At 43.0% G+C, this 10,912-nt stretch overlaps 1 long non-coding RNA gene across 5 annotated transcripts in view; it reads right to left on the reverse strand.

Moving 5' to 3' along the window:
• The window catches only part of LOC127487775 (uncharacterized), a 61,070-nt gene extending 50,891 nt beyond the window's left edge, over positions 1 to 10,179 (reverse strand). For 2 of the 5 annotated variants that reach the window (XR_016222405.1, XR_016222404.1), the window contains exon 1: positions 9,022 to 10,175. This is a non-coding gene — a long non-coding RNA (uncharacterized LOC127487775). Of the gene's footprint in view, positions 1 to 9,021 lie in introns of all 5 variants that reach the window. The other 3 variants (XR_016222408.1, XR_016222407.1, XR_016222406.1) reach the window with 3 other exon arrangements.
• Between the last annotated feature and the right edge of the window lie 733 nt (positions 10,180 to 10,912).

The following is a 10,912-nucleotide window of genomic DNA, read 5'->3' on the forward strand; positions in this document are numbered from 1 at the left end:
AGTTATACTTACTACTATTATTATTCTTGATCATAATCAGAATGACATATTAGCAAGGATATGGATGCCTTTTAAACACTTCCTTAGCTAATTTAGTATTGCAAATTTCCCAGGTGACTAGAGTCATAGCATAACGCCATCTTTCAGAACTCTATGCATTCCCAATGAGGTCTGCATGGGGCAGTGATGGCACAAAAGCTCATGGCTGTGAGACCATCCCTTTGGCTATTCCAGCAACATTTACTGGCAGTCACAGCACATCAGTCATTGCATAAGGTGCTGAAGATACAAATACAGTGGATGACTCCAAAGAAGGTGCTTAGGCTTCTACTGATGGTCCCATCCACTCCTCTGGAACTAAATACCTGGATTATACCAAAGAGTAATAGTACAAGATGCTATACCTCACTGCAAGTGTATTTATAGACATTGCATTCCAATATTTATAGTCCAGTTGATGAAATCATGCAATCCTGCTTGTTTAGGGAATACACATTGCTCATACTTTTACTTTATTACTTTTAAGAGCTATTTGTCAAAGAATATAATTTTTTTAGCAAATGAGTACAGAAGAACAAAAAGGAATCTGTAAACCGTTGTGACTTTGAGAAGAACCATTGGTAATACTCAAAATAGTGTTTATCAAAGACATTCCAAGGAGAGAAGCTCTTTGATCAAACAACAAAGCCCCTGATTGTAAGGAAAATGTGAAAACTAAAATGTTCTTGGGGCTGGTATTGTGGCATAGGGGCTAAGCTTCAACTTGTGACCCCAACATCCATTATCAGAGTACCAGTTCTAGTCCTGTCTATTCCATTTCTGAACCAGCTTCCTCCTAACACACCTGGGAAGACAGCAGTAGGTGGCCCAAGTACTTGGGTCCCTGTAACCATGTGTGAGACCAGGATGGGGTTTCTAGTTCCTGGCTTTGGCCTGGCCTAGACTTGGCAGTTGTAGTCATTTGTGAACGAATTAGCAAATGAGAGATCTCTCCTTCCCCCACCTCTCTCTCTCTCTCTCTCTCTCTCTTTCTCTCTCTTTCCCTCCCTCCATATCTCTGTGTCACTCTGCATTTCAAATAAATAATTTTTTAAATCTCCTTAAAAAACATAAAATGTTATTTTCAATTTGCTTTAATAATAAACTTGAAAAAAGTATATTTCCAAATAAAAATTGGCATAATACTCTTTTCTTTGTACAAAAAAAATGCAGCATTGTCTAAAATGAAAGCTTTTATTGACTGATTTTTTTTGAGTGATTATATTGTGCAAAAGTACAAAATGTCTCTGAAATCAAAGATGTTTACAGAGTTAGGCTCTTTGGCACTGCTTTTGTTGAAGCCTGCCAAATAGGTGTTGTCGAAATGCATTCCATTCTGTGTCCAGCCAGTAACCACATTCAGTACGACTTGACTTTGGAAGCGAATTTCCTAATAAGCTGGAATGTGATTTCTGTTTCTCTATATGTCACTCTCCAATAATCAGCACTCTCAGGAACTTTCTCTTTTCTCTCCGTGACAATTGGGAATAATACGTGCAGGCCAAGAATGAGAACTTTGTGACACTTACGTGAAAGATTTGCCTATCACACTAATGTTTTTTAGGAACCAGAGCTTAGAAGTCATTAAAAAGTAATCTGTGGTTGCTGGACGTGCCCAGGGCAGACGGAAAGGGGAAGGATGTGTGAAAATGCTGGGCAGTGTGATAGGAAAGGGACCATGGCAAAGTCACGAAGGTGGGTTTCCAGAGCTCCACTTGAAGCTCAGCTCTGCCTTCATTCGCTGTGTTTAAAGGGCTGGGTCTACGCTTGGCCCCTACCAGCAGCCACACACCTCACTGCCTGGCCTGTGGCAGATGTTCCTCAGATAACACTTATGATGGAGTAACATGACTGTCTCAATCATTGTGTTGCACACATCCCAAGATGTTTGGCATGAGGCCAAAGGCTTCTTCAGGGAAAATATCATCCCATTCCAACTTCCTGAAAAACATTAACTTGGAAAAACAGACAGGCTGTCGAAAGGACAACGGTGGTATTGAGAAGTCCTGGGAGGGATAGAAAGAGTTTGAATTAAAAAAAAAAAAAACATAGGGGAAGCTGAGTCTGGTTCGTTAATGTGTCAAGTGTATTAATATGAAATGTCAACAACAGGGAAAATGGAGTAAGGAGTATTTGAGAACTATTTCTATTACAAATTCACATTGTCTGTTCTGTAATTTAAATCTAGTCTAAAATAAATGTGAAAAACATTTAACTATTCTGCTGAGGCCCATGATGACGCAGACAAGGCAGACATTAATGAGGTTTTAACTGTAGCCGAGGTATGGTTGGGGCCTTAGAAATGAGGTACAAATGGTCTGATTTTTCTTTCCGACTTCAATTCTACATCCCATGAAAGACTGAAGTATTAAAGTTCTCACCTACCTTTTTTTTTTTTTTTTTTTTGACAGGCAGAGTGGACAGTGAGAGAGAGAGAGACAGAGAGAAAGGTCTTCCTTTTTGCCGTTGGTTCACCCTCCAATGGCCGCCGCGGCCGGCGCGCTGCGGCCAGCGCACCGCGCTGATCCGATGGCAGGAGCCAGGAGCCAGGTGCTTTTCCTGGTCTCCCATGGGGTGCAGGGCCCAAGCACCTGGGCCATCCTCCACTGCACTCCCTGGCCACAGCAGAGGGCTGGCCTGGAAGAGGGGCAACCGGGACAGAATCCGGCGCCCCGACTGGGACTAGAACCTGGTGTGCCGGCGCCGCTAGGCAGAGGATTAGCCTAGTGAGCCGCGGCGCCGGCCAAGTTCTCACCTACCTTTAATCTATTCTGTCTGGAACTCTTTTTTCAAATCCCATTACTAAATAAATTGACCATAGGTAAGATCTCCAATCTACACATGTGGCCTGTTTTTTTTTTTTTTTTAAGTTGTAATTTAAAATGCCAAAGAAGAGAAGCTGGCACACACCTTCCAACATCAACTTCAAACATATCTCTGGCTTTAGCTGTCACAATGCCAATTATATGGTCTCCTTCCAAAGGAGCATGCAACTTCTTCTTCTTCTTCTTCTTTTTTTTTTTTTTTTTTTTTTTTTTTTTTTTTGACAGGCAGAGTGGACAGTGAGAGAGAGAGAGAGAAAGGTCTTCCATTACCGTTGGTTCGCCCTCCAATGGCCGCTGCAGCTCCCATGTGGGTGCAGGGCCCAAGCACTTGGGCCATCCTCCACTGCACTCCCGGGCCACAACAGAGTGCTGGACTGGAAGAGGGGAAACCGGGACAGAATCTGGCACCCCTACTGGGACTAGAACCTGGGGTGCTGGAACCGCAGGCGGAGGATTAGCCTATTGAGCCGTGGCGCCAGCCCTGGAGCATGCAACTTCTCTTGCAAGTCCACCCAGTAAATACCACCTCTGCTCCCTAGCTCCAAGGAACAGTCCTGGCCCCCACAGCACTTCAAACCAGGACAGCACATCCCACTTAACCCTGAGTATGCCCTGACATCCCAGAACAGTGCTCTTTCCCCTGCACCCCCAGTGCCCTCTGCATCTCCCCGTCCTGGCAGTAGCAGCTCCTCTGGTATCCTTTATCTTCAACAATAACCCCTGCTAATGTCCTAACTGTATATTCCCCATTCAGGTGGCTGCTTTTCAGGGGTACTCAACAGTGCCAATTGTTTTCTTAGCTCCTGCCACTCTTCAGCTCGCTGCTTCTCCTACAAACTCACTTCTGAAAATGCTGTTGCTCAATAACATCATAATGACCTGAACAGTGAAAATTTTAAGGATCTCTTAGTGACATACAACAAGTACACCCAACTCTTTATCTCCAAACGTTCCTCTTTATATTTGCATAACCTCACCTTCCTGGTGAGCTTTATATAAAACCATGCACTTATGTGTGATTACAACTAATTTCTTTCCTTCTATATCTCGGAACTGGCCTGCAAGAGAAAATAAAAAAAAAAAACACATATACTCTTACAATACCTAGAACTCTTAAACTCACAAATGTTTTCTCTGAATCCTCCACTGTCAACTTTAATATGAAACCCAGTTCCTTCATTGTTTGATACTCTCACACACGAATTCTCGTGCATATAATAAGCATTGAAGGACCTTATTCAAATTTGACAGCTTTGATGGTCTGTGACCACAGGTCCACTCATTTAGGAAGCATTTAGTGGGGAGCCATCCCACCTATGCCTATTTGTGCGTGTTTCTGACAAGCCTCCTCTCTCCATGCCCCTTCTACCTCCCTCTTTCTTCCTAATTAATCCTGTTAGGACAAATCCCACTGCCAGAAATCACAGAGCATTTTTTAAAGATTTTATTATTTATTTGTCTATTTGAGAGCTAAAGTTACAGACAGTGAGAGGGAGACACAGAGAGAAAAGGTCTTCCATCTGCTGGTTCACCCCCTAAATGACTGCATTGGCCAGAGCTAAGCTGATCGGAAGCCAGGAGCCAGGAGCTTTTTCCAGGTCTCCCACACGGATGCAGGGGCCTGAGGACTTGGGCCATCTTCTACTGCTTTCCCAGGCCATAGCAGAGAGCTGGGTCAGAAGTGGAGCAGCTGGGACTAGAACTGGCACCCATATGGGATGCCGGCTCCATAGGATTAACCTACTATGCCACTGCGCTGGCCCCAGTCACAGAGCATTTTACAGTTCATTTTCTCTCCTAACCATGGCTTTTCACTCTTGTCCTGCAACCCAAGATTTACATTTATTTTTTAAAGATTTATTTATTTATTTATTTGAGAAGTATAGTTACAGACAGGGAGAGGGAGAGACAGAAAGAAAGGTTTTTGTTCTGTTGGTTCACTCCCCAAATGGCTGAAGCAGCCAGAAGTATGCTGATTTGAAGCCAGGAGCTGGGAGCTGCTTCCTGGTCTCCCATGCAGGTGCAGGGGTCCAAGCACTTAGGCCATCTTCTACTGCTTTCCCAGGCCAAAGCAGAGAGCTGGATAGGAAGTGGAGCAGCTGGGACATGAATTGGTGCCCATATGGGATGCCAGCACTGCAGGTGAAGGATTAACCCACTGTGCCATGGTGCTGGCCCCAAAATTTATTTTTATCTATTTATGTATTTGAAAGACAGAGTTAAAGAGAAAGGGAGAGAGATCTTCCATCCACTGTCTCACTCTACAAAGGGCCATACAAAGCCAGGAGACAGGAACTCCATCCTGGTCTCCAAAATGGGTGCTCTCTGCCTTCCCAAGGCACAATAGCATGGTGCTGGATCAGAAGTTGAACCACTGAGACTTGAACTGGCATTTAAATAGGATGTAGGCACTGTGGGCAGCAGCTTAACACTTTATGCCGCAATGCCAACTCCCCAGGCACATTTCAAAACATGTCTTCTAAACAACTAAAGAGCAACTCTGGTGGTTACTGCACATTTTAAACTTCAGCACATCTTTTTAAACCTTGAGGAAGAAGGAAAAGATCATTATATTAGGACACACATTTTCACAGAAGGAAGGAGATGAGGGGACAGTGCTAACTAAACAGGGGATGGGCAAGCACCCAAGAAAATGCAGAGAGGCCACTGACGACCTTTTCCACAAGAGTTTTCCTTACCTTACAGTTTGGTTTGAAAACTAAATTTCAAAATTATCCACCCTCAACCAAAGCAAAATCTTCCTGGTATGAAAAAACAGAATTTCTTTTTCACTGCACTAACAAATAGCCAGAACTCAATAAATGTTTATTATGCTGAAAGTGAAACGAAGTTAGCAAAATAAGACACAGGAGATTCCAGCTTAACTGAATTTTTCCTTGACCTCAAATCCCTGTGCACTCACCTTCCCAGGTATGCTAGGTTGCAGTTTACAGGAGCCTTAGATGCTTTCCTTATCACTGTTCCCCACTATCTAAGAGGAGAAAGGCCTAAACTGTCCACTCTTCTCCTCTGTTTCCTGTGAGCCTCACCGTGATGCTTCTCCACATAGAAAGGGTACCTTAAATGCTCAGGGAAAATGAAATTTAAAAATGATTCATTTTGGTACAAAAAAAGGGGTGTTCAACAAGTTCATGGAAAAGAAATATAAGAAGACACAAAACTAGAGGAAAATATAGATGAAGCATTGCAAGAAACTGATATAGGCAAAGATTTCTTGGAGAAGATCCCAGATGTACAGGGAATAAGAGAAAAATAGACAGGGGACTACATCAAGCTAAGAAGCATCTGTATAGCAATGGAAATGCTCAACAAAATGAAGAGTCAACTGACAGAATGGACGAAAATGTTTGCAGACTATACATGTGATAAAGGAGTAATGTCCAGAATATATAAGGATCTCAAGAAACTCAACAACCACAAGACAAATAATCCAGTAAGAAATGGAGTAGGGAGATTAGGGATATGATTTTTTTTTCTTTAAAAACAGCCTGGTTTCATCAAGTGCAGCTATTCTAACTCTACTCACTGTGTTTATGTGGTCAACTTGAAATTCAGAGATACGGTGCTCACAGTTGCATTTTGCAAGGGTTGGCTAGTTCTTGACTATAATAATTGGAAATTGCTGAGGTCCGAATGAGAATTACATGAGAAAAAACATTTCTTTAGTGAGGAGTGGGCAGTATTAATACAAAGTGGTTGGTATACCGCTTTTGTTGATCTCAGCAGGAATGTGGGGTTTATCCTTAACAATAGCTTTGTTAAGAACCTGTTCACTGTGTCTATGTTGGGAGACTGGGAGAGGACCAGGTCCACTCTGGAGCCACACTGCAGGGTGCGCTTTCCTCGGCCACCACTTACTAAGTAAGTGGAATTACTTAATCCTTCTGAACTTCAGTTTGTTCAACTTGAGAATAAAAATGCAAACAATAATATGCACATCATAGGATAGTTCTGTGCATTAGGAAAGTCTTTAACTGGTGCTTGGTGTTCTTAGCGTTCCATTCATGTCAGCTGGTTATCATCACCTGTGCATCTGTGATGACACTCAGACCATCGAGTGCCAGTCACGTCATACTATATTTTGCTGGGAAGACATTATGCCACAGCTGTGCCTATCTGCAGGGTTCACACTATGGTGCCAGAATGTCTTTGCTTCGTGGCTCCAGAAAGCAAGAAAAGTACCCCCACTTTGATCAACAGACTGTTCCTTAACACAGTACACACTAATTTTATTGTTCAGATCTAAGTGATTGGAAAAGCAATAACATTCTGGCATTATTTGAAACAGAAGGAAAACAGGAATAAGGAAGGGAGTGCGCAATTGTCAGTAGCCTGATTGCGCCTACTCATTTTTTCTTCCTAGGTGTCAAGAAAACTACTTCCTATGTATATAGAAATTGATAAATCGGCAGAAAAATGTTGGGTGTTTATAAATATGCATGAGAGTTTTTTCACTGATGGAATTTTTTCCAAGGCAAGGCGGGGTACTTCTGAACTGATTATTGTATACAAATAACCAAGTCCCATTGAAAGAATCTGGTGTCAAATTCATTTAGAATTGCCACAACTTCTCACAAGGATTTCATGTGGAGATTCAAATGTGAGTGAATTTTTAAAAGTAAAGTTGCAGATGGGCCATCTTTGTGGATGGCATGTGCTCTGATTCCCTCTAATGGTCAGTTTTGTACACCCCAACAGAGTATTTCTGAGGATAAGTACTAATGATTAATGGCTTTTACTTCCTGTTATTTTTAAATATGCTGAGGTAGATACTATATTCTCTGGTCCAGCCACTCAGTGCCCAAGGTAATGGAAGCCCAGGGAGATTTAGCAACTTGCCCAAAATGATGCAGCTATTCACCCATAGTGCCAGGCAACCTGACCCCAGAACTCCAGCTGTGAGCACCACATAGGGCAGGGAGCTCTCTGGTTATCTGAAAGGGTTGTGGGAGAGGTGGGGTCTAAATTCATACTCCAGGCCTATCCTATGCTTTTTATCTGGAGAAGCACTCTAAACTTTCTCTCTCTCTCACCACGTGGGCACAGTTCTGAAATACAGAGGTCCAGGAAGGGAGGAAGATGGAGCAGAGAAGTACACAGAGTCTCAGCACTTGCCTCATGCTTGTTTGTGGAGAGGGAGAGACAGAGCCCTTCCCAGTTGTTGTCTTCTATTAGGAGGCTGGAAGGGGAGTGGTTATGTGGTGCCTCCCCCAGGTCCCAGGAGGAGGGGGATGCATCCTTGGGAAGTGGTTATTTGACTGACAGCTAGGTGTATAGGATTACATGTGGTGGATGCAGTGTGGCTTCCAGCTAGTGGCCCTGCTCTAGCTATATGCCTTACCCATATCAAAAGGAGAAATTACCTTGAGCTTCCTTTAATCTGTTCCTTTGAATGGTTAACTACAGATACGGATGAGGCTATGTTTTCCTTGTCTTGGACACACTAAGCCCCAAGTAGTGCAAAAGCTTTTGTGATGGCAGCAACATAGAACTGAGAGTATGACATTAGTTAACAAGGGACTTTCGCTTTTTATGTTTTTAGAATATTTGTGCACATAATTAACTATGGGTCCCCTTTGCCTTGATAATTTATACAAGAATAAAATCAATTGGGTAAAAATCAAAGGCATTTCTAGGAAATAATGTAAATTTATTGAATGTCTAGGATCATTATTGTAATTCTGATAAATGTGTTATTGCAATGACTGGATCTTCTGAACATGCTACTGACCAACTAAGAAAAACACATTTTTACAACAGTAGCTAGCACTCTTTTCCAGTCCTTACTCTGCACTAGGAGGTGAACTAAATACGCTTTTTCACTGAGTCACTATAGGAGCCTGAAAAAGACAGGACACATTCACATAGGAGCTGTCACCCAGAGAAGGGAAGACACATGTCCCACAGCTAGGAGGTGACAAGGCTGAGCTTTGAACTCCTGTGAGTGTCAAATAGACGTTGTGTCAAAATGCCTCTGGGCACTGTGCAATCTTTCATCATCTTCGGAAAAGCATTCTAAGAATTATCTCATCCCTGCTCCCAAAAGCTGCCTGAGATACACCAAAAGAAATGAGAAACGGAGTTCCAGACAGGGTAATAGTTTTCCCAAGACAATGGGATTTGTGGTAACACTCACCCTCCTGACCCATTTTGGTCTCTGTGTTCCTCCAATGCACGTACTTCTTCCTTAGATGACAACAACCAGATGCCTGCATTTTATCACTCTTCTTCGACTCTTGCTTTGATTTGGCTGTGCAATTGAATTCTGGACACAAAGAGTGCAGCTGCTGCCTCTCAGAGCCAGGAGCTCCTTTTCTGACCTTGGCGATGTCATTCAGAGGAAAAGTCAATCACAAATGTTTATCCGTCTGCCGGGTGCCTGCTCCACTCTCTCTGAGCTCTCACTCCCTGGATACACAGGGTTTCAAGTGGGTCTCACTGTCCTGCCCTCCTGCAAGTTCCATGGATGCAATCTCTATTGGGATCTCTCGACCTCTGTTCTTCTGTAACACCCTGAAAAGCAAACAGATTCTGAGGTTAAAGTCTAACAGCATTTCCTGTAGCCTTCCTCCCTCCTGACAGCCGCCTACCACCCACTGTAAAGGCTCACGCCCTTCTCTTGTCTCCCTGCTTTCAACCCTCTAGTGTACTGTAACAGATGAGTTTTATTCTAATCTCACTCAGCAAAAACAAATTTTGAACTATGTCACTTATTAATCATGGCTTCCCAGCCCTTTGGCATTGTAAAATTCCTTCAAGTGACCTAAACTATAGCTTTCACACCTCCTAATTTAGTGACTCATCACAACTAAATATTCAGCCTCTTCACAAACACCCAGTCAAAGCAGGTAGAAACACATTTTCACTATTGAAGTCTATAATTCAGCAATTAAATAAGTAATTCAGGGGTCAGGTCTGTGGAGCAGAAGGTTACGCCTCCACCTGCAAGCACTAGCATCCCATGTGGGTGCTGGTTCAAATCTCGGCTGTTCCACTTCCCATTCAGCTCCCCAGTAGTATGCCTGGAGAGACAGCAGAGAATGGCCCAAGTGCTTGGGCCCCTGTACTCACATGGAAGACCCAGAGGAAACTCCTGGTTCCTGGCTTCGGATCGGCCTGGTTCTGGCCATTGTGGCCATTTGGGGAGTGAGCCAGTGGATGGAAGATTCTCTCTCTCTCTCTCTTTCTCTCTATCTCTCCTTCCTTCCCTCCCTCCCCTGTTCTCTCTCTGTGTATCTGCCTTTCAAATAAATGAATAAATATTTTTTAAAAAAAGTTTTTCAATGTTCCTGACCATATCACAAGAAGTCAACTGTTCAATAGTATGGACATGCACAAATAGCTAACTTATGTTTTCATCTCTGTTTCTCAAGATTCCGTGTGCACCTGAGCTCCAGAATTGCTGGCACTGCCTTCATGTTCCACACTGCTTCCCCTCCGTTCAGCCAACCAGGTGCTTCAGAAGCAACAGATGATGTGACAATATGTACACATTTGTGTGTGTATATAATTATTTTCACTTCAAATATCATAGAGCCTTTAGCTAAACTTTTACTTATAATTCTACGTCATTTAAATGAGCATTTAACATTTAATTATGTAGATGTGTCATAAGTTATGTAACTTACTAGTCTTCCCCCCTTGGACATTACATTGTTTCTTTTCTTCATAAATAACATAAAATGTTTTTCTTGTGCCTACATGTCCATTTGAGTCTTTTATTGACTTGGGCTGAATGTTATACAAGAAATTGTGTGCTACACACAATTTGAAGATCTGTTGATGAACGCATATTCTGGTATAAGTAGAAAAGAATGTTACTTTTTTTTTAAATTTTTTTGACAGGCAGAGTGGACAGTGAGAGAGAGAGACAGAGAGAAAGGTCTTCCTTGAGCCGTTGGCTCACCCTCCAATGGCCACCGCAGCCGGCGCACTGCAGCCAGCGCACCGCGCTGATCCGATGGCAGGAGCCAGGTGCTTCTCCTGGTCTCCCATGGGGTGCAGGGCCCAAGCACTTGGGCCATCCT

The sequence above is a fragment of the Oryctolagus cuniculus genome, chromosome 16, assembly GCF_051225735.1.
Source record: "Oryctolagus cuniculus isolate XC-2025 breed Fujian yellow rabbit chromosome 16, ASM5122573v1, whole genome shotgun sequence".
NCBI lineage: Eukaryota > Metazoa > Chordata > Mammalia > Lagomorpha > Leporidae > Oryctolagus > Oryctolagus cuniculus.